The sequence below is a fragment of the Bos javanicus genome, chromosome 5, assembly GCF_032452875.1.
Source record: "Bos javanicus breed banteng chromosome 5, ARS-OSU_banteng_1.0, whole genome shotgun sequence".
Taxonomy (NCBI): Eukaryota; Metazoa; Chordata; class Mammalia; order Artiodactyla; family Bovidae; genus Bos; species Bos javanicus.
In genome coordinates this window covers 22,959,299-22,983,663 of record NC_083872.1, presented here as the reverse complement: position 1 = coordinate 22,983,663, position 24,365 = coordinate 22,959,299, and the positions used below count along the sequence as shown (strand labels likewise).

Below are 24,365 nucleotides of genomic sequence, written 5' to 3'. Positions count from 1 at the left end.
TGAACACAATCAGTGGAACATGATACAGTTGAATGTGATCAAAATGCTTCCTCAAGAAATCAAAGAATGCTTCAGAAAGAAGACTGGATTGTTTAGTCACTATTAAAGGGAAAATAGAAATTTTGACAGGAAGAAATGGGTGGAGAAATACAACTGAGGCCAAAAGGTGGCTGTTAGTAAAAGTACCAAGAATGTGCGGAATGTGACTATAGTTGGCGAGTAATGAGAATTAAGGTTTTTGCCAGATCCTTGTCTCTATGGAACCTTAAATGCCATATGAGGAGGAGAGCTGTTTAGCAGACTGTGTGGTACCACTTACTAAACTTTTTGTTAAATAGTTGTATAACGTACATACTGAAAAATGCATAAATCCCAAGTGTATAGCTCAATGAAATTTTACCACACAAAAATACTTGTGTAACCAACACTTCAATCAGAAAACCACCAGCACCCCAGAAGCCCCACTATTCTATCCCTGCACACAAAGGAAACCACAGTTCCGACTTCCAGCACTGTCGATTAGTTATGCCTGATCAAGCCTTATCTAAATGGCATCATTCAGTATTACTCTCTTGTTTCTACCCTTTTTCAATCATTGTGTTTGTGACACTTATATGTATTGTTGTTAGTAGCAGTAATTTGTTATTTTTCATTTCTGTAAATAATGCAGTTTATTTTTTGAATTTACTATTGATGAGCACTTGGATGGTTTTCACGTTTTGGCTATATATATGTTATGCTACTGTGAAGACACCTGTGCATGTCTGTTGCTGAACACATTTTTCTTGGGCATTTGCTTGAGAATGGAATTGTTGGCACACAGGTAATATAAATGCTCAGCTCTGGTAGGTAATGCCAGTTTTCCAAAATGTTTTTACCAACCATCATTAAACTACCACTAGACTGCGTGAGATTGGAGAAGGAAATGGCAACCCATTCCAGTGTTCTTGCCTGGAGAATCCCAAGGATGGGGGAGCCTGGTGGGAGGCTGTCTATGGGGTCGCATAAGAGTCAGACACGACTGAAGCAACTTAGCAGCAGCAGCAGCAGCAGACTGCATGAGAATTACAGTTTCTTCACATTCTTGCCAACACTTGGAATTGTCAGACTTTCTAAGTTTTAAGCCATTCTGGTATGCATAGTGGTAGGTGGTTATAATTTTCATTTGCATTTTCATGATGACTAATAATATTCAGCACCTTTTCATGTGTTTAATTATAGTTGGTATTCGTAAGTGCTTATTCAAGTTTTTTGTCAGTTTTTACTCGGTTGTCTTTTACATGCAGATTCATAGGTGTACTTTATATCTTCTGGATACAAGTACTTTTACAGATCTGTACGTTGCAAGTATCTTCTTTAAGTCTCAGTGCATTTTCACTCTCTCAGTAATGTCCTTTAATAAACACACGTTCTTAATGAAGTCCCAAGGATTATCAAGTTTTCTTTAAGCTTTATGTTTAAAGATAAAACTTGATACCTTCCCCCCTATATATATTATACATTCAGTTCAGTTCAGTTCAGTTCAGTCGCTCAGTCGTCTCCGACTCTTTGCGACCTCACGAATCGAAGCACGCCAGGCCTCCCTGTCCATCACCATCTCCTGGAGTTCACTCAAACTCACGTCCATCGAGTCGATGATGCCATCCGCCATCTCATCCTCTGTCGTCCCCTTCTCCTCCTGCCTCCAATCCCTCCCAGCATCACAGTCTTTTCCAGTGAGTCAACTTTTCACATGAGGTGGCCAAAGTACTAGAGTTTCAGCTTCAGCATCATTCCTTACAAAGAACACCCAGGGCTGATCTCCTTTAGAATGGACTGGTTGGATCTCCTTGCAGTCCAAGGGACTCTCAAGAGTCTTCTCCAACACCACAGTTCAAAAGCATCAATTCTTCGACGCTCAGCTTTCTTCACAGTCTAACTCTCGCATCCATACATGACCACTGAAAAACCATAGCCTTGACTAAACGGAGCTTTGTTGGCAAAGTAACGTCTCTGCTTTTCAATATGCTATCTAGATTGGTCATAACTTTTCTTCCAAGGAGTAAGCGTCTTTTAATTTCATGGCTGCAGTCACCATCGGCAGTGATTTTGGAGCCCCAAAAGATAAAGTCTGACACTGTTTCCACTGTTTCCCCATCTATTTCCCATGAAGTGATGGGACCAGATGCCATGATCTTCGTTTTCTGAATGTTGAGCTTTAAGCCAACTTTTTCACTCTCCTCTTTCACTTTCATCAAGAGGCTTTTTAGTTCCTCTTCACTTTCTGCCTTAAGGGTGGTGTCATCTGCATATCTGAGATTATTGGTATTTCTCCCAGCAATCTTGATTCCAGCTTGTGCTTCATCCAGCCCAGCGTTTCTCATGATGTACTCTGCATAGAAGTTTGCATACAGACATAAAGCATCCTTTCTAGACACACCCAGAATAGTATTTAATCAAGTACCTGGGTACTATGTGTCCCAGTCAACATGACACAAAAAATTAACCATTACAATTATATTACAATTAGAAATCTTATTTTTCATCATAAAATTAATACATGCAGTTATGGAATTTTGGAGAACTGATAAAAGGGTCTCACAACTGAAAACACAGTATCTGGCACTTAGTAAATTCTCCAAGAGTGTATGATAAATGAATGAAGGTACTAGGAAAGAAAACTTCGTTAATGTATTAGTGCTTTTTTGTCTATCTTTTTTTTGGGTTTTATACACTTTTGATAATATTTGATGTATTTTAAAATCACCTATTATTTGGACTGTTTGATTTTCAAAGTGTTGAGTCACTTCTTTCTACTGAACGAGTGTGAAGATTTATCATTTGGTGTTTTCTCATCTTCCAAGTAACATGATGTGAAGATGAAGCATGGGTTTATCAATCCCTCCTGCAGCAAAATCTCTTCATGATAATTTTTTCCTGGATATATGTCTGTTTTGTCTAATGGAAAGTAGCTGAGGTGTGTAGTCGAGCAGATTTTGGGGAATTTCTATAATTATCAGGAAAACTCAGGAATTGTCTGTTAATGTGAATTTTCTGGCAGTGTGAACTGTGTGAGTAAGAAAACACCTATTTTGATTTATTTGACTTTGGCTCCAGTTCCATGGGATTTGGGCTTTCTGTGATTGGGTCTAAATAAGGAGAATCATATGAAAAAATGAAAGATCAGAAAGCATGACTCAGTGCCTTGTTGGACAGGAGACCAAAGCCACAAAGTGCCTCAGGCAGAAGAGCAATTCGTTAATTACCAGTGAAAGAAAAGTTGAGTCCAGGGTACAATGTTTTTCTTGAAGAGGTGAGGAGGGCTTGGCCGTTGGAGTGGCAGAACCAAAAACAAACATGTACATCTAGATATTTACTTTGTTACCAATGCATGGGTTTCATAAGGCATTTTTGCTTTCTTCACCATAGTTTCTCTACTGTAAAATGAAAAAGACATTTATGGGATTTAACTTCGACAGCTTAATTCTAAAAATCATATTTTTAAAATACCAGTTATGGAAATAAATTTGTTCAAAATATACATTGGGCAGCTATGATGTACACAATATCATATTTGTTTTTACAAAACGCCAAAGCAGTGTAACCCTCCTGCTTTGCTCTGAATGTGTCCCCGCAAATTCATATGTTGACATTCTAACTCCCAAGGTGATGATGGTATTTGCAGGTGGGTGTTTGGGAGGTGGTTAGATCAGGAGGGTGGAGCTCTCACAAATGGCATTAGAGCCCTTATACAAGAGGCTCCTCAGAGTTCCCTTGCCCCTTTGCATTTTGTGAGAGAACAAGAAGTCTGCAGCCTGCAACCTGGACGGCATTCATTAGAACTGGCCATGCTGCTACCCTTATCTTGAACTTTCAGCTTCCAGACAGTGAGAAATAAATTCCATTTGAAAAATAAGCCACCTAGTCTGTGGTAGTTTGTTATATATAGCAGCCTGAATGGACCAAGATACCTTCCTATTTCTGTGGTACCTCAAGCCAGGCTCTGCACACAGCAGGTGCTCAATAAGTGTTATAGGAGGGTTCCTACCCCCACGAAGCTTACATCTATTTAGGAAAAATACAAGACACAGTTACAGATTCGACAGTGACATGGCAGTCCTCCAGCCATGTGATACACATCAGACTTTGAACAAGCATCAGATGAGTGTCCAGGTGGAGAGAACCGGTAGGCAAAGGTGGCCTAGGAAGCTTTCTGGGCCCAACAGGGAACTGTGATTCAAACAGGTGGGAAGAGGAGAAAGGCGCTCAGGCACAGCACGCAGCCACTGGCAATCATGTGGGAGTGGAGCGTCCACCTGCAGCAAGGAGCTTCTTTTAGAGATGTAGTGGGAGATACAGCTGCAAGAATCTGGGCTGGCTGTCCTGGCCCTGGGCTACAGAATAGAAATTTTGTTCTTTATCCTGTGAAGAGCGGCTGCCTTTTGTTTTTGAGCAGAGGAGTGACAAGATTGAACTGGCATTTTTAGAAAGTTCTGCGAGCTGTCAACAAAAGGAATGAATGGGAGAGAACCCAAACCAGAAGCAGGATACTCAAGAGATTTATAGCAGATGAGGGTCTAGTTTTGCGAAGTGGAAAGAGAAAGTGGATATGTAATTTAAAATCTTTATTAGTGATCAAACTAATAGAAAATTAACAGTTTGGTAACCTTGGGAAGGTGAAGTGGGAAAAGGAAGAACGAAGGAGGATGACATTTGAAAGTCAGGTGTCTGGAAGCATAATGTTAGCCTTTGACAGAAGTAAGCTAGAAGAAGAAAGGGAAGCCAGACAAAAGGCAAAGTGGATTATTTCATTTTTACACTAATATATCATGATTAATGGTAGAGCATCTTGTTCAGTGTTTATATAATATAGTTTGCTGGATGCTATCCCTGGGATGGTAAATCATTTGTGACGATGCAGTAGTCTACTGGAAATCCACAGTTGGTTAGAGATATGCACATACAGGTAGAATGTGAGGGCAAGGCTCGGGAATAGCTTATAACATCTCCCACATGGAAGTGTGCAGAGCGGACGGCACAAAATGACTCATTTTAATCTTCCATTTAGTTCTCTTAGTAATTTGTGTTATTTAGTTTGGAGCAGTGTATCCATGACTGAATGATTAAAGCGTTAATGTTCACTTCTTTCTGCAATAGCCAGTGAGTGATATTTTATAATATCATCAACCAGCATTTTGAAATAATTCTTTCAAATAAAGTTAACATCCCATCTTAGCATACATTTGCCTTAAAAATGTTACAAGTATATATATAATGTGTGTAAATTTACATATATTTATATGTATATGAATAATTTCCATTTGTAGATTCAACAGTATACTGGAACAAAACCAAAACAGGGTCTGCTGTTGCATGTTTTTATCAGCTAGTGCTGGGGAGAGTGATTGGCAAACGGAATTGCAATGGTGTTATTAAAATTCATGAACCAGAGAATTACCAACGTGTAATATTCAAAAGTATCTTTGACACATTCCCTAAAGCTTTAACCATCTTGGGAAAAAAATGTTAGAAGTCTGTCAGGAACATATTGGATTTTCCTAAAGCATATGGTGATGAAATAGAATATCACTTGATGAGAAAATATTGTCATATTGGCTTCCTGGCCCAACATGTCATAGTCATTTTCTATTTCCATTTTTGTATTAGTAGTTGCCTTTCTCTTGTGCCCTTTCTTTCTAGGATGAATTTAGCTCCTGGTCCTGGAAGAATGTCACTGTCTCGCCCCCTTCTCTCCTTTGGCCATTCTTTTGTTTTCATTCTTCCTTCCAGAGTCTTTTGTTCTCCACAATACAGTTTTATACTAAGTTTCAAGACTGGGGTGTGGGGGGGGGTGTGCTTTGATCAAGTTTTTGTTTTGACTACGCTTAAGAGTTCTTTTCTTCTAACCCTTTCTCGCCTCCATAGTTTGTGTGCTGCTGTTTTATCCTTTCTTTCTGAAGTAATTGCTTTCATCCCAAACCTGGCTGGATTGCAAGAATGGAAGTAGTTATTCTCTAGCTTGCATTAAGAAAAGTCCATTTTTATTTCAAGGAGATGATAGAAAAAAAAAAAGCCCCTGGACCTTTTAACCACATTTTCTGTTTGGTCTTCTTAGGCTCTTTGTGAGCGTTGAAAATGTTCCCAGAGTTGGTCTAACCCACAACACCCAGTTGGTTGGTTGCAGGCAGTGCTGTGGGTTGGCATCCTCTAGGCATGGTTGGTTGGTAAGCTTCATTTCCAAGTTCCTGGAATTGTCATATTAATCTGTTTTCTGAGGCAACTAAGGAGCAACATGGTCTTCCCCAAGGGCCTTTATTGTTTTAGAGGCCAAGTGGGCATTTCTAGTTGGCTGTGAATTTCAAATTGTTTGCTGTGTCCTCTCAATAATTAAGACCTGGTGAACTTGGATAAACTGCTCTTCGGCACACAGAGAACTCCCTCCTTGAGGCAGCTGTGATGCATGCCATGATCCACCCCCTCCCCCGGTGAGGACAATAGACGCCTCCCCTCAGAGACATTTGAGACAGCAAGTTTTAAATTCTGTACCAGGAAATGGACTGGGAAGACATGGCTGAAAGCTGGACCAAAACAAAAGCTGGGCCCACATCACCTGGGCTATGGCCCAGTTTTTGATATTCATCCCGGAGCTGATCCAATCAGTCGTAGTGCTTGGAGGAGGCTCACGTTTGAGAAGAGAGACATAAAAGATAGAGACATAAAAAACCACAGCCTATTCGGGGCAATTAGAAACAGTGGGGCATCAAACATTTCCTGCAAGCAAGTTAATTCCAGAGGAATGATTTGGATATAAACCATTTAAACAAATACTATTTAAAAAGTTTTAAGCATTAAAAAAATATATCATCATTAAGTGATTCCCCAGCTTCCCTACTCTCTGGATTCAATCTGTTCTCCTTGATATTAACAGATATATCTAACTTGCTGTTTACCCTTTTGGGATCTAGATCACACTAAAAGTACTTAGACTGACCCATAAATATCACTGAAATACCTAAAATATAATACTGTTCATACAAAAATTATTTTCTATCATGAAGTTAATTTAAAATGGTTAAATTCCACCAGTTCTTTCACTTCTCCATCTTTGAGCCACTTCGTTACCTCAGTTATATTGTACTGTCAAAGCCAGTTCCTCCTGCTAGAATATTCCTTCCCCTGTTTCTCACCTATTGAAACCCCTCTTGTTGGTTACGGTTCAACTCAAATGCCACTTCTTCTGGAAGATCTGCTTATCCAGTGCCTTCTCCGGACCAGATGGTATTCTGAGAGCTGGGGACACATCAGTGAATAAGAACAGAGTCCCTGCTCACATGCAGTTTACATTCTGGGAGTTGGAGATAGCCAATGCTAACCAAAAAAAGCAGATATGTAACATATCAGGTAAATTGAGGAGATAAGGTAATAGATAAAATAAAGGAGGGGAAGTGGCTAGAAAGTGTTGGGGGAAAGGCCAGTGAGGAGAATACAAACTCTTCCTTTTGTGCTTCTATAAAATATAATCACACTTTAAAAATTACATATTTTTAATGTGAGAAAATGACATTAATGTCTTAGTTGTTGTAAGTTGCTGGCAGACAAGAAGTTATTTATCTTTGTATTCACCAGTGCCTGGTATACAGTAAGCATGTATCAGTGTGCAGTGTGTATGACATTGGTGGCACGTCGGAAGCTGACACTTTATCTACAACATCACGAATGAATGTTGATGTTGTGTAACCTAAGTCAGGTCAAAAGGAGAAGGGTGTCTTGTCAAGCAACTAGAGAGCAGGAAGTGACATTGGAGACAGAAGTCCACCTTCTAAGGCTGGAGATGCTCAGTGGGTGGAGGTCAGAGAAGTCCAAGGAGGCAAGCATACAGCTGAGAGTATGCTGCAAGGAACAGGAGAGGCAGGTTCCTGCGTTAGAGGGACTAAAACAAGAATCAGTGCTGATGCTAACCTGGTAAAACTGAAAAAGTGAAGTCGCTCAGTCGTGTCTGACTCTTTGCGACCCCATGGACGGTAGCCTACCAGGCTCCACCATCCGTGGGATTTTCCAGGCAAGAGTACTGGAGTGGACTGCCATTTCCTTCTCCAGGGGATCTTCCCAACCCAGGGATCGAACCTGGGTCTCCTGCATTGCAGACAGACTCTTTACTGTCTGAGCCACCAGGGAAATCTGGTAAAGGTCCCTCCTTTTACTAATTAATGAGCCTAAGGACCCCCAGTGACTGAGACTTTGAATAGCATACTGAGCTTCAGCTTCCATCTGATATCCCTTTAATTTAATGCATTAATTAGCTTATGTATCATTTAATACTAAAGGGTATTTCCCATTAATTAAGCATCTTTTCTGAATAAACTTTTTGGTAAGAGTGCTAGCAAGGCTAGGGTTTGTATTTCAGCTGTTTCCAGAAGTGTTAGAGTGGGATAAGAAGTGAGTGGGGAAGTAGGCCAACCATGGAAATATTCTGTGTAGCTAATTACTAAGAAATTCATACTAGACTTTAGTACCACAGATCTTAGGAACTTTTTTTTTTAAACCAACAGGACACATGTAGAATTTACAGTGTGTGTGCATGTGAGTGCGTGCTAAGTCACTCCAGTTGTGTCCAACTGTGGACACAACTTTGCAACCCTGTGGACTGTAGCCTGCCAGGCTTCCCTGTCCATGGGATTCTCCAGGCAAGAGTACTGGAGTAGGTTGCCATGCCCTTCTCCAGGGGATCTTTCTGACCCAGGGATCAAACCCACATCTCCTCTGTCTCCTGCATTGTGGGCAGATTCTTTACTGCTGAGCCACCAGGGAAGCCCAGAATTTACAGTGTACCATGGTCGCAAAGAGTCGGACACAACTGAGCAACTTCACTTCATGCACTATTTAAAACGTTTTACTTACCAAATGATGTCTTGCGTTTCTGGTGCTCTTTTCAGTGTTCAGATAATTTTATCTCTCTACTTGATCTTTACAACCTTGGGATGTGGTATTCATTCCATCTGGCCTTCAGATATGGGAGGGCGTGGTCATTGCCAATGAGCTGTGTAGAACTGCTAAGGTTCAGACGGCTGTAGACTCCAAGACTCCAAACCCCAATCCTCATGCCTCATGTTGAGCAGATTTGTGAATCTACAGATTTGAAATGAGGGCCAGATATTGGTCAAGGTATTATGTTACTTTCTAACTTGAAAACAAGCCAGATTCCCTCTAGCCATCAGCTGCCCAGTTTAAATAGTGTGGTCAGGGTGTATTCATTTCAAAGCTATGTTTAGAGAAGTGACCCTGTCTTCCTCTAGAAGCCTCTCAGCTTTTCCAGTTGTCAAAAAGTTATGCTGGAGAATGTTTGTCTATTAATGGAATTTTTAAAAAGTTGGAAAATTTTTTTTGTACCTTAAAGAAGGCAGTTAGTGCCTCTTTTTTTCCTGGTGTCAACGTAGTTTTGACTAACTTTAGATGTTCAGTTCAGTCACTCAGTTGTGTCCAACTCTTTGTGACCCCATGGACTGAAACACGCTAGGCCTCGCTGTCCATCAGCAACTCCCGGACTTTTCTCAAACTCATGTCCATTGAGTCAGTGATGCCTTCCAACCATCTCATCCTCTGTCATCCCCTTCTCCTCCCGCCTTCAATCTTTCCCAGCATCAGGGTCTTTTCAAATGAGTCAGCTCTTTGCATCAGGTGGCCAAAGTATTAGAGTTTCAGCTTCAGCATCAGTCCTTCCAATGAGTATTCAGGACTGATTTCCTTTAGGATGGACTGGTTGGATCTCCTTGCTGTCCAAGGGACTCTCAAGAGTCTTCTTCAACACCACAGTTCAAAAGCATCAATTCTTCTGTGCTCAGCTTTCTTTATAGTCCAACTCTCACATCCATACATGACTATTGGAAAAATCATAGCCTTGACTAGATGGACCTTTGTTGGCAAAGTAACATCTCTGCTTTTTAATATTCTGTCTAGGTTGGTCATAACTTTCCTTCCAAGGAATAAGTGTCTTTTAATTTCATGGCTGCAGTCACCATCGGAAGTGATTTTGGAGCCCCGCAAAATAAAGTCTGCCACTGTTTCCACTATTTCCCCATCTATTTGCCATGAAGTGATGGGACTGGATGCCATGATCTTAGTTTTCTGAATGTTGAGTTTTAAGCCAACTTTTTCACTCTGCTCTTTCACTTTCATCAAGAGGCTTTTTAGTTCCTCTTCACTTTCTGCCATAAGAGTGGTGTCATCTGCATATCTGAGGTTCTTGATATTTCTCCTGGCAATCTTGATTCCAGCTTGTACTTCATCCAGCCCAGTGTTTCTCATGATGTACTCTGCAGAGTGTAATATGCAGTAAAATAAGCAGAGTGACAATATGTAGCCTTGACGTATTCCTTTTCCTATTTGGAACCAGTCTGTTGTTCCATGTCCAGTTCTAACTGTTGCTTCCTGACCTGCATATAGGTTTCTCAAGAGGCAGGTCAGATGGGCTGGTATTCCCATCTCTTTCAGAATTTTCCACAGTTTGTTGTGATCTATACAGTCAAAGGCTTTGGCGTAATCAATAAGGCAGAAGTAGATGTTTTTCTGGAGCTCTCTTGCCTTTTTGATGATCCAATGGATGTTGGCAGTTTGATCCTGGTTCCTCTGCCTTTTCTAAATCCAGCTTGAACATCTGGAAGTTCACGGTTCAAGTATTGTTGAAACCTGGCTTGGAGAATTTTGAGCATTACTTTACTAGCGTGTGAGATGAATGCAATTGTGTGGTAGTTTGAGCATTCTTTGGCATTGCCTTTCTTTGGGACTGGAATGAAAACTGACCTTTTCCCATCCTATGTCCACTGCTGAGTTTTCCAAATTTGCTGGCATATTGAGTGCAGCACTTTCACAGCATCATCTTTTAGTATTTGAAATAGCTCAACTTTAGATGTAGAAAGAAAAAAATCTTAAATAAGCTATGCTTTAAGTAAATAAATTAGGGCTTTGATTTAAAAATACATATATATTAGCAGTACCCAGAAGATGTTTTCAAAATGATTCAAAGCTATTTTCTTCTCTCGCTCTGTCTTGTGAGGTATAATTGAGGCATAAGAAACCAAAGGGATTTACCCACATTTTACCGTAATAAAATTCTGGACATAGAGAACCTAGGTTGGGAAAAAAACACACTTTTCTCTGGTTCCTTTAATTTATATGAACCCGCTACTGGTTCATAAATTTGCTAGGGTAGCCTTAAGAAATGTCTTACAAAATGGGGTATTGATTTCCTTGTTTATCCTTTTTCCCCTTCATAGCTAGAAGGAGGTATTTTGTTTTCAGTCCCAAAGTAGGGAATGGAAGAAAACAAAATCCTGAAATAATGAGTAGAAATAAAGACTGGAGACAACATACCAGTTAAAAGCTAAAATACACTAGCTTTTGGTATGGTGTGATTATTATAAAAAGTTTTGTTTTTGTAGAAAAAAGTTGCCTTGTATTTTGAAAATTACTGTGTATAGTAGTTACGTGTCATTAAGAGAATTTTTTTTTTTTTCAAAGGAATGTAACTTCTGGGCTTTACATAGATATAATCACAAACTCAAATACTTACACAGGCCAAGTAATAGGAGAGAGTGCAGTGGGTCAAGGAGAGAGGATGAGATTTGAGGCATAGCACTCCCCTCCCCCTCTTCTATGGTCTGGCTCTTCTGATCCAGCTGCAAATGTGGGCCTTGGGCAGCTGGATTTCCCAATCTTCAAGCTGGGCATCTAGTTGTTGATGTGAAAGTCTCCAGTTAAAAACTGGTATGCAATTCAGTAGTTGGTTTCTGGCACCAGAACATACCTGTGGGCTGGCCTCAGCTTGAGAAGGGCTGAGGTTTAGCTTCTAAGATAGAGGATTGCCTCTGCACTTTTTTATTGTCTAATTTTATTGCAAAGCCAGAAACAACAGCAATGAAGGCTTGAGACTGTGGGAATAACCATTCTTCCAATGAAGTTGTCTGTTCTCAAAAGTTCAAAGGAATGCTATTGTAGAGGAAAATTATAAGAAGGTACTTTATAGTCCAAATGAACAGCAGTTGCGGTGTTTGGGAAGGGTACTAGGCAAGCAAGTGGGATTGAATAAAATTCTGCTAATCTTTCAAGACCATTCTTAAACCCCACTTACTCTTGACTCATTTGCTTTAAAACCAGCTGTAACATCTGTGCTGTGTACTGGAGGACTGTAATATTTATATCTGGAGTGATACCTAGCAGAAGGTTTAACAGTATCATGGATAATGACCAGTCAGAACGTCTACAGCCTTTAAGAAACAAGTACAGATATGCAATGCACATCAGCTAAGCACAAACCCTGTCTGTATTTTCCTCGAGTATCCTAGAACTTTGTCACACAAAGGGTAGACCTCACAGCTGCGTCAGCATCACCTGGGTGCTTATTAGAAATGCAGACTCTCAGGCCCCACCCAGACCTTCTGAAGCAAAATATGCATTTTAAAAGATTATTTTATTTTTAATTTATTTTATTTTTTGGCCACACCAAGCTGCACGTAGGATCTTAGCTCCTTGACCAGGGATCGAACCCAAGCCCACTGTACTGGAAGTGCAGAGTTGTAACCATTGAACCTCCAGGGAGGGTTCCAAAATACACATTTTAACAGGATCTCAAGGTGGTTGATACGTACATTACATTACAGTTTGAGAAGCACTGTCTTGGAACACTTTATAGCTCTCTTTGTCACCTACCATATCCTGTTTATTAAAGGTTGTTTTTTTTTTTTTTCTTTTGTCACTGGTAGATTATTAATTTGTTGAAAGCAAAGGCTCCACTGAAAAAACTTCTACTACTGTGCTCAGCATCTTGACCACAGTAAAGACTTAAAAAATTGTGTTGAATTGAATTCAAATGGCAAAAAAACCCCAAATAGTCATAGCAATACTTATAATCAGAGTACCTCAAATTTATTGGATGCTCTTTATGTGTCTCATGCGATTGTATTTAATTTAGTGCTCACAGTTGGTCAGAAGTGAAAAATCATTATTTATGTTACAATGAGGATGGGAGGATTTGAAAGGTTAAGTACCTTCTGCTGGGACATGAAAGGGCAGAGAGGGGACAGCTTCGCCTGATGCCAAGCCAGATCCCACACTATTAGCAGGGTGGTAGGTGTGAGTGAAGGAAGTAAGAGAAGAAGACTGGAAGAAAACTATTTCAAGTTTGTGAGACAAGGAGAAGGATGTTTTATTCTTCATGGTATTAGAGGATTCATTAATAGCTGTCTTCAGGATCTTGTCCCGGCGACATCATGCCTCCTTTTATTAATACAACAGGAAATATCTGCTGGTGAACATCCATACTTGGCCAGAAGATGGAGCACTTTTGTCTTCATATTTTATTGATTCATCTGCCTGGAGATGAAAAGGCAAGAAAAATTTTTTTTCTCCCTGTGACAGCTGTTTTCCCTTTTCTCCTAAAGGAGTGAAAGGGATTAAGAACTCAGCTAAATGTAGGAAAGATGATTGAGTGTGGGGAGAGGAAAAAGAGTGTCACTTGGCTTTTCAGACCCTTCCAGTGGCAAGCAAAGAGCTTGATAGATTCTGTGGAATTGGAAGACCTAGAAACAATTTAATGGGACCGGTACTATTATGGTGGTGATAGGCAGTATGTAATTATTTTTAACATGCATGTATGGTTATGGATTGGAAGGAAAGTTATGACCAATCTAGATAGCATATTCAAAAGCAGAGACATTACTTTGCTAACAAAGGTTCGTCTAGTCAAGGCTATGGTTTTTCTTGTGGTCATGTATGGATGTGAGAGTTGGACTGTGAAGAAGGCTGAGCACCGAAGAATTGATGCTTTTGAACTGTGGTGTTGGAGAAGACTCTTGAGAGTCCCTTGGACTGCAAGGAGATCCAACCAGTCCATTCTGAAGATCAGCCCTGGGATTTCTTTGGAAGGAATGATGCTAAAGCTGAAACTCCAGTACTTTGGCCACCTCATGCGAAGAGTTGACTCATTGGAAAAGACTGTGATGCTGGGAGGGATTGGGGGCAGGAGGAGAAGGGGATGACAGAGGATGAGATGGCTGGATGGCATCACTGACTCAATGGACGTGAGTCTGAGTGAACTCCGGGAGTTGGTGATGGACAGGGAGGCCTGGCGTGCTGCGATTCATGGGGTCGCAGAGTCAGACATGACTGAGTGACTGATCTGATCTGATCTGATGGTTAGGGCTTGACATGTACCATAGTGGTGTTCTATGAAGTACTGATGGAATGAACTAATGAAGTATAGATGGAATTCTCTCCGTGTTCTGGCAAAGAAACCAGCCTAATAACCCACTGAGGGATAAAATCATGAAATGAGGAGCCTAATGACATTAAGTCTCTGCACGAGAAAGGGAGATTCTCTTTTCATAAGCAAGCTTTGAAACTTTTCCTAACGCTCTTAGGAGGAAATGTATTCGATTGTTCACAAGACACTCACTTGGAAAGAATTGTCTCAAGCCACATTTCCATCCTGTTTTAAGAACTAGATGGTGATTCCTGCACAGATTTTTCCACCTTCCAACAGTTGGCTTCAGGAGATATTTAGTTAAACATCACTATAAGCAAAACAAAGCATATTAATGTTCATTCCATAACTATGTGTGTCATTGCTCCTACAATTTACGCAGCCCTTCCAACAATATCCAAGAAGAATATTATCTTCAGACTCTTTTAGCATAAGGTTAATTAAAAGACATCATAACATATATATATATATAGTCAAAATGAACAGGTCTCAGGAGTGATTTCTTAGATTTCAAGATAAATTAATGTCATAATAATTTATTTAAAACCCATATGCGATCACACATATGAACTTCCATAATTATCTCTTATGGGATAATAGTAAAGAATTTGTTCCCATTAAAATCTTGGCTTTGGTGGTTTGGAATCTAGCATATTCTTACTGGATGCTTAGGTAATTTAAATGACACTTTAAAATATAAGGTCTTACTGTAAGCAAATATTAAATTTGGTTTCAGGATGAGACGCAAAGATTTCTAATTTGGGATTTAGAACAATTAAAATCATGGAAATATTTTTGAAAAACCTCACACTCTGTGTTTCGTTAGCTGTTGACATGAGTTTGTCACTGGCAAGAAGGTAGCGTTCATCACCCATGTGTCTCTCAGTGCCCCTGAGTGGCTTCTAGAAGGGGGTCCTAGAATGTGTTCAGAACCTGGGTCGGGGCTGCACCCTCTTACTGCTCCATCCCTGAACTTCAGTCAGACCAGGGGAGGCTCGATGGTCTGAAAGTCCTTAGCTCACAGAGGCCTGGCCCCACCCCAGGAGCACAGGGGGAGAATGTTCCCAGTCCTCTCCTCCGGGAGCCCTGCACTTGACAGGGGATGAGCTGGAATGGAGAGGAAAAGGGGAAGTAAGCAACAGACAGAGGACACACCAGACTCATTCAGTCTACAGACGTTTTGGGAGCACCTAATATGTGCCGAGGGGGCTTCCCGGGTGGCTCAGTGGTAAAAGAATCTGCCTGTCAGTGCAAGAGACGCAGGAGATGCCGATTTGATTCCTGGCTCGGGAAGATCCCCTGGAGGGAAGGATATGGCAGTCCACTCCAGTGTTCTTGCCTGGGAAATCCCATGGACCAAACAGCCTGTGGGCTACAGTCTGTGAGGATGCCAGAGTCGGATATGGCTGAGCATGCACACACTGTATTTTATTTATGAAAATTAAAATTTATCACAAAATACAGTACTTTAACTGTAAAAGATTTCATGCCTAAAAAATACCAGAGATTAGTAAGAATACTCTTCCCACAATGCATCCAGAGACCTCCAAAATGGTTTATATTTTTCTACTTAGGACATGAATTGAGAGAAAGACTCCAGCTGTTTAGCCTTGACTTTAGATTGACATTAGTTCTCCTTTCATGTCTCTGGGTCTCCCAACCCAGATAACCGTCATGCCTGCGAGCACCTTCTGTCTGCAGCTGGAACTCCTGTGTCACAGGAGAGACTGCTGTTATGCTGGTTAGGAGTTTAAGCTCAGGAGACTAGCTTCACATTAGAGTTTTGCCACTTATAGTGATGAGACCTGGGGCAAAAACTCTGTCTCATTTTCACCATTCTGTAAAGGGAGGATAGTAGCAACATTTACATTGTAAGAAAATTCTGTGGATTAAATGAAATAGTGTAGGTACGGGAGTTAGCACAGTGTTCTTCTAGAAATAAATTCCCTCAGCTATTTGTATTAATAGCAGGAGAATAGAACCCATCATCTTCATTTAGTCATTAACTAAATCAACTTGTATTTTTACCATTTAATTTTATTTTTGAAACAATATTTTGTATGCATTTTATTACATGAGCAATATACAACCATTTATAATTACAAATTATAATTTCGTGTAAGCAAGAAGAAAAAGTTATTTTAAATCTTACCATCTAGAGAAGACATTTATAATGACCGCAACAACACCACCACACACACTTTTTTCCCTGTGCATATATGTGCCTCTATTATGCATAAATAATTCCATTTAAACTAAAGTGAGATTAAAAACTCTATTCGTGTTTGTCAAAAGCACTGCAGCCAAACTGCCCCGGTTTAATTCCTGGCTTTGCCAGTCAGTGGACGACATGACCTTGGGAAGATCATTGACCTCTTTTATGTGTTGGTTTCTTCTTCTGTAAAGGGAGAATAACTAGCAGATGTCCCTCAAAGTGTCATGAGGATTAAGTGAGAATTTATGTAAAGCATAGCACTCTTTATTATAGAAATTCCTGTGTGAGGATATATCTTTTAAGGCCTTTTTAAGGGTAACACATCTGGATCTAGTGTGAATCTATTCATTTCTTCTCTCTCTGCTACCTTGATGCTCTAGCCCTTTAATTCTTCACATGACCAGTGTTGTTACGCCTCTGGTTTATAGGTGATTTCTGAATGGAAAAGTCTAGCTCAGTTGAGATAGAGTAAGTACCCACAGTAAGATTATTTTTCCCAATAAGATTTAATCAGGTTGGGAGTAGTAACTGTATTTTACACTTCTTCATATTACCCATGTATATACATGCTATGCTTTAAGTCCATAAAGTAACATTCATCAACTGAGAAAATGTTTACTCACTGTTCTAAATGAGTTACTTGTATTTTTTTTTTTTTTTTCTACTTTGGGAAGAGGCAACTGAATGTGCTGATAAAGATTTTTTTCTATAATATTGCTTGAACTGTATTAAAGATTTTTTTGGCCTTTGCTTGCAGGTCCTTAAGCATTATTTTTTTCTTCAAATTGGCATTTGCTGTTTGCTATTTGTCTGTACAAAGTGTAAGGCAAAAGATGAAAGTAAATACTCTAAAAAAACCTGAAATCTCTCCAAAGATGATTGCAACAAAAATTATCCATTGCAACTTTATAATTAAAGTGCTTGATGAAATGCACATGTTGAATAAGTTTTTGAAAAAGTTCCCCTTTCTGCCTTCTCCCGTTTAAAAGATTAATTCATTTAACTGAAACCAACCAGAGGAAGGAAACAGTATGCAGACTTAAAATTTTGTTTGGAAACAATTAAGTTCTGTCTTTCCCAAAATATAGATTGTGCAATTAATAGGGAACTTGGCTAGAGCAAGACTGTTGACAAAATGTAGCTAGAAGATTTGAGCTATTTTTAGTTATTACGCCAGTTTGTACTTAATAATTTCTAACATGAACATTTACTTACTTGAAAGTTATTCTTTTAAGAGAAAATGAAGAAATAGTTGGCATATGTTTTGAGAAAATATCTTGTTTTTAGTAAAAAAAAAAAAAAAAAAAAAAACCCAAGAAACCCTATACTCTAAGGAGATAAATATCCTCATTGACTTTAAGTGGGGGGAAATTGTCTTAGGACATAAAACCCTCACTTAAAAGATTCATTACATGTAAAACTTATTCTGAAGAAGTAAAAATTCTCATCTATAAAACATTTTAATACCGTTTTTGCTTTCAAATATATCTAGTCACTGAAAGTCTATAAACTTTTGTCTGGTAGAGAAAATTAGGAGAATTACTGTAATAAATAAAAAGGATTTTTAATTAACATTGTCAGTAAAAGAGGTCCTTCTTAAGTTTTTGAAAATACTTAAAATATCTTCCACTCTTCAGTCGATTCTTTGGGACCTGGTGGACTGTAGCCCTCCAGGCTCTGTTCATGGGATTCTCCAAGCAATGATACTGGAGTGGGTTGCCTTGCCCTTCTCCAGGAGATCTTCCCGACCCAGGGATCAAACCTGTGTCTCTTATCTCTCACACATTGGCAGGCAGGTTCTTTACCACTAGCACTACCTGGCAAGCCCCCTCTCTTCAATAGATGGTTTCAATTACGATCTTTCTTTCAGTGTTTTTTCCCTTCCTAGGTAGTAAAAGACAGTTTGAGTTCTGTCCTTGTTAAGTACGCACACCTTCGGTAAGTGGGGTAGGAAGAAATGAGATGTTAAACACCTCATTGCCATGACACTTCAGTGTCTCCGTCCAGTGAGTGCATATGTCAGCAAAATCAAAGAGAGTAGGTGCTTTTTCTCTGGATCTCACTTCACTTACTTGAAGCTCATGGTTTCCTCTTGTCCTGGCTTCTTCTGAAGATCCTGAGAGCTCTAGAACTTCCAGTGGATCTGCTTCACTGGAGCTCTGGCCTGTGCTCTGGATCCATCAGATGGAGCCAACCTGGGGGTCTAAGCAGACAACTACGGGGTCCCCCTAGCACTGGCTGCCCTGTTCTTATTTATTTATTTTTAATTGGAGGGTAATTGCTTTACAGTGTTGGTTTCTGCTGTACAACAATGTGAATGAGCCATAGGTATACATTTGTCTCCTCCCTCTTGAACCTCCCTCCCACCCTACCCGACCCCACCCCACCCTCTAGGTTGTCACAGAGCACCTGATTGAGCTCTCTTCATCATACAGCAAATTCCCACTGGCTATCTATTTTGCATACGGTAATTACGTTTCAATGCGACTCTTTCAGTTGTCCCACTCTTTCCTTCCCCTGCTGTGTCTGCAAGCCTGTTCTCTGTATCTGCATAGCAGCCCCATTCTTGACACTTCCAACAAACAGAAGGGCAGAGACTGCTGTTTTCCTGCCAGTGACATGAAAGGTTTAGGAATCAGGCAAGTCTGGATGGGGTAATAGGACTCCTCAAGGCCACTAGGGGGCATCATGACTGCCTCCCTCTTCCCTACTGTTTCGTATTTGCTGGGCCTGTGTGTGTATGTGTGTGTGTGTATGTGTTTAGCTTATGCTGCTGCTGCTGCTGCTAAGTTGCTTCAGGCATGTCCAACCCTGTGCTGAAGGAGGAAACAGACAGAGCTGGACTTCATCTTAGGCCAGGCTGCGAACATTAGGCTACATGCATGGTCACCCTCCCCATGGACTCTGAACTTTGTGCCCGGTGTCTATAGAAGCGGCATACCGATGGAAAACCAGACCCCCAGATAAAAGAGCCTCAGGACTTGTACTTGGACTCTCTGTTGCCTAAAAGAATATGCTAATTATCTCTGTAACAGAACAAAGTCATAAATTCCATTATGTTTATCAGGATATGACCACAGTCCTATTGATAAATGTCCACTGTTTATCTAGTCTTGTGACACATGAATCATGGGTTAACTTTGGTCATATCTCTCTTTTACCTTGTCCAGACTAGTTTCAAGGACTTTGGGGAGGTGGGTTTGAGCAAGTATATAAGGTTTTCTCAGAAACTGGTCGGGGTCCTTGGCTAAGAGGAGACTCTGCCTTGGGCCCACTGGTGTAAAAAACTGCACTCCACTATCTGCATTGTCCTTCTGAGTAAGTTTGTTTCCCGGAACACGTGGCTACAACAGTGCGACCCCATAGGTGGCAGCTCACCAGGCCGCACTGTCCCTGGGATTCTCCAGGCAAGGACACTGGAGTGGGTTGCCATTTCCTTCTCCAATGCATGAAAGTGAAAAGTGAAAGTGAAGTCGCTCAGTCGTGTCCGACTCCTAGCGACCCCATGGACTACAGCCCACCAGGCTTCTCCATCCACGGGATTTTTCCAGGCAAGAGTACTGGAGTGGGGCGCCAGTGCCTTATCTGTCCCATGTGCCACAATATTTTAAAAAATAGTAATAATAATAAAGGACCACTGGTGGTTAAGAACCTGCTTGCCAATGCAGGGAACACAGGTTTGATCCCTGGTCCGGGAAGATTCCACATGACTCAAGGCAACTGAACCCTTGCGCCACAACTGCTGTGAGCCTTCATGCTCTAGAGCCTGTGCTCAAAAAAAGAAGCTTCTGCAATGAGAAACCAGCGCACTGCAACTAGAGTGTAGCCTACGCTTGCCACAACTAGAGACAGCCTGCATGAAGCAACAAGACCCAGCACAGACAAAAATAAATAAATAACATTTTAAAGGGGGGGGGGGAAGGAAAACATCCTTATCTACCAGCAATCTGGCCAATTTACCTTCATCCTCGCTTAGGTACTTTGAGTTCCATCATATTAAAATGGATTGTCCTTGTTGCTCGTTAAGCCAGCTGTCAGGCTTCCATGGTGGCTCAGACGGTGAAGAATTCAACTGCAGGAGACCAGGGTTTGATCCCTGCAGAGGGAAGATTCCCCTGGAGAAGGGAATGGCAACCCCCTCCAGTATTCTTGCCTGGAGAATTCCATGGAGCCTGGTGGGCTACAGTCCGTGGGGTCGCAAAGAGTAGGATACGACTGAGCAACTAAGCACACAGCACAAGCCAGCGGTCATCCTCCCATTCCTGTCCCTCACCCCTGCCCTCTTGTTCTGTACCGCAGTCCTCTTGTCTTTCTTCTGTATTACCAGTATTTCTCTCTACTGGATAATTTTTTATTTTTTCAATTTGGCTACCTCCTGTCTTAGTTGCAGCATGCTAGGGCTGGAGGCACTCAGGCTTAGCTGTCCTGCCCTGGAATCTTAGTTCCCCAACCAGGGATCCAAACTGTGCCCCCTTCATTGCAAGGTGGATTCTTTTAAAAGTTATTTTTTAGGAGAGAAAACTTCAGAGGGGGTATTTTACATGCAGAATCCTTTGAACTGGACCTTGTCAAATAAATACTTAGTAGAGGTAAAAGCTATATGCCAAGTACGTTCCACTTAACATAAAGCCTTGGTAAGAGTAATTAATGCAGAAAGAAACAAATAAAACCCCACATACACAATTACAACTAATAAAAACATTAAAAAGATTTCTGGGGGCTTCCCTGAGGGTCCAGTGGTAAAGAATCCAGTTTCCAATGCAAGGAACACGCATTCAATCCCTGATTGGGGAGCTAAGATCCCATTGGATGTGGGGCAGTTAAGCTCACATGGCACAACTAGAGAAGCCCAGGCGCTGCAACAAAGACCCAGGACAACCGAAAAAAAACCCTGCACAATTCTTTTTCTAGTTTCTGAAAAGCTTGCATAAAAGTAGCAAGAAACTGTTTTTGAAGGTCAGTAGAACATATCTGCGGAGAAGGCAATGACACCCCACTCCAGTACTCTTGCTTGGAAAATCCCATGGATGGAGGAGCCTGGTGGGCTGCAGACACCAGAGTCAGACACAACTGAGCGACTTCACTTTCACTTTTCACTTTCATGCATTGGAGAAGGAAATGGCAACCCACTCCAGTGTTCTTGCCTGGAGAATCCCAGGGATGGCGGAGCCTGGCGGGCTGCCGTCTATGGGGTCGCACAGAGTCGGACATGATTGAAGCCACTTAGCAGCAGCAGAACATACCTGTAAAATCTTCTATATAAAAAAATATACGTGGCTCATAATCACAAAAAATGACAAAGTAATAAGGACACTGCTCAGCCCCACTTTACTCCATCCTGCCTCCCTTTTCTAATCCCTTACCTTGAAAGTATATGTAGAAAACTTTCAGTTTTCTATTTGGTATTTGCTTTCTTATTTCTAAGTAGTAGCTACAGATATTTCTTGATTTCCAATTTTAGGTATTATCTATTGACTATCTACAAATATTTGAAATATAATGTTCCTCATAGCTGAGCCGTATAGGGAACTGATTAATTTCCTTTCTTCTATAATTCTATAATTTTCCTTCTTTGATGTTAATATTCTCTCAGTTTTTTTTTTTTTCCCCATTGCCCCATATTCTTTAATGAACATCTAAAGGCAGTCAACATGCCAGCAAATTTGGAAAACTCAGCAGTGGCCACAGGACTGAAAAGGTCAGTTTTCACTCCAATCCCAAAGAAAGGCAGTACCAAAGAATGCTCAAACTACCGCACAATTGCACTCATCTCACACGCTAGTAAAGTAATGCTCAAAATTCTCCAAGCCAGGCTTCAGCAATATGTGAACCATGAACTGCCAGATGTTCAAGGTGCATGTAGAAAACCAGAGGTCAAATCGCCAACATCCACTGGATCATAGAAAAAGCAAGAGAGTTCCCGAAAAACATCTATTTCTGCTTTATTGACTACGCCAAAGCCTTTAACTGTGTGGATCACAATAAACGGTGGACAATTCTGAAAGAGATGGGAATACCAGACCACCTGACCTGCCTCTTGAGAAATTTGTATGCAGATCAGGAAGCAACAGTTAGAACTGGACATGGAACAACAGACTGGTTCCAAATAGGAAAAGGAGTACGTCAAGGCTGTATAGTGTCACCCTGCTTATTTAGCTTATATGCAGAGTACGTCATGAGAAATGCTGGGCTGGAGGAAGCACAAGCTGGAGTCAAGATTGCTGGGAGAAATATCAGTAACCTCAGATATGCAGATGCTGCTGCTGCTAAGTCACTTCAGTCGTGTCCGACTCTGTGTGACCCCATGGACTGCAACCCACCAGGCTCCTCTGCCCATGGGATTTTCCAGGCAAGAGTACTGGAGTGGGGTGCCATTGCCTTCTCCTGGTATGCAGATGACACCACCCTTATGGCAGACAGTGAAGAAGAACTAAAGAGCCTCTTGATGAAAGTGAAAGAGGAGAGTGGAAAAGTTGGCTTAAAGCTCAACATTCAGAAAACGAAGATCATGGCATCTGGTCCCATCACTTCATGGCAAATAGATGGGGAAACAGTGGAAACAGTGGCAGACTTTATTTTTGGGGGCCCCCAAAATCACTGCAAATGGTGATTGTAGCCATGAAATTAAAAGATGCTTACTCTGTGGAAGGAAAGTTATATCCAACCTAGACAGCATATTAAAAAGCAGAGATGTTACTTTGCCAACAAAGGTCCATCTAGTCGAGGCTATGGTTTTTCCAGTAGTCATGTATGGATGTGAGAGTTGGACTATAAAGAAAGCTGAGTGCTGAAGAATTGATGCTTTTGAACTGTGGTGTTGGAGAAGACTCTTGAGAGTCCCTTGGACTGCAAGGAGATCCAACCAGTCAATCCTAATCAGGAAGTCAGTCCTGAATATTCATTGGAAGGACTGATGTTGAAGCTGAAACTCCAATAATTTGGCCACCTAATGCGAAGAGCTGACTCATTTGAAAAGACCCTGATGCTGGGAAGGATTGAAGGCAGGAGGAGAAGGGTACAACAGAGGATGAGATGATTGGATGGCATCACTGACTCACTGGACATGAGTTTGGGTAAACTCTGGGAGCTGGTGATTGACAGGGGAGGCCTGGCATGCTTCAGTCCATGGGGTTGCAAAGAGTCAGACACAACGGAGCAACTGAACTGAACTGAATAGTTCTGTATCATATTTGGCAAATGCTACAGGCCCAGCTTTGTTGTGAATGGTTTATAAGTAGGAAGTTAGGGGATGGAAGGTGGTACATAAAAGGACACAGTTCAGGTTCTGTGCTACGTCTTGTGAGATCTGGCCCCTGGCTACCCGACTGGCTTCATTCCTCCTCTTCCCCTTAGTTTGTTTTCTAGTCCCTCTTGACTCATTTTAGATCCCAGAATTTACTAACCCAATCTTCCCTGGTCTCTTTACCAGCCTGTGGCTGGCTGAATCACTCTTCTGACCCTGTTACCTGCCTCTTAGCCATCCTTAGGTACCAGTCTTCCATGACCCCTAAAAAGTGTTAGTGTGTCCTGGAATGTATTCCTGTAGCACTGTGTTCTTCTCACTCACCACTCTTCATGCTTATTTTATTACCTGGTTAACATCTGTTTTTCTCTCTGAACAATAAGCTCTGTGAAGGCAGGTCTAGGTGGTCTTGTTCCCTGAACAGATTCCCCACATTTGGCATCTACATTTTTGGCTATTTGTAAATTTTATCTATTATATGATAGGGCCTCTAAGAGAATGGCAGGGATACAAATGCACATGAAAACATTGCAGTGATTTAGGCTGAGGAAATCCTGTGTAAGGATAATGAATTTTTTACTCACATGAAGTAATTCTGTTTCTCCTTTATAAGTTGCCTAACCTTAAACTGGCTGAGAGTTGTAACTACAAAGTAAAGGTGATGTGGCTTCAGA

At 41.0% G+C, this 24,365-nt stretch overlaps 2 long non-coding RNA genes across 2 annotated transcripts in view; one reads left to right on the top strand and one right to left on the bottom strand.

The window, feature by feature from the left end:
• Nucleotides 1–24,365, top strand: part of LOC133247224 (uncharacterized) — a 174,503-nt gene that overhangs the window by 68,050 nt on the left and 82,088 nt on the right. The window lies entirely within an intron of this gene.
• LOC133247221 (uncharacterized) lies at nt 12,876–16,523 on the bottom strand. Its single transcript, XR_009736325.1, has 2 exons — nt 14,426–16,523; nt 12,876–13,344 (listed from the first exon to the last, which is right to left on the bottom strand). It is a non-coding gene; the product is annotated as an uncharacterized LOC133247221 (long non-coding RNA).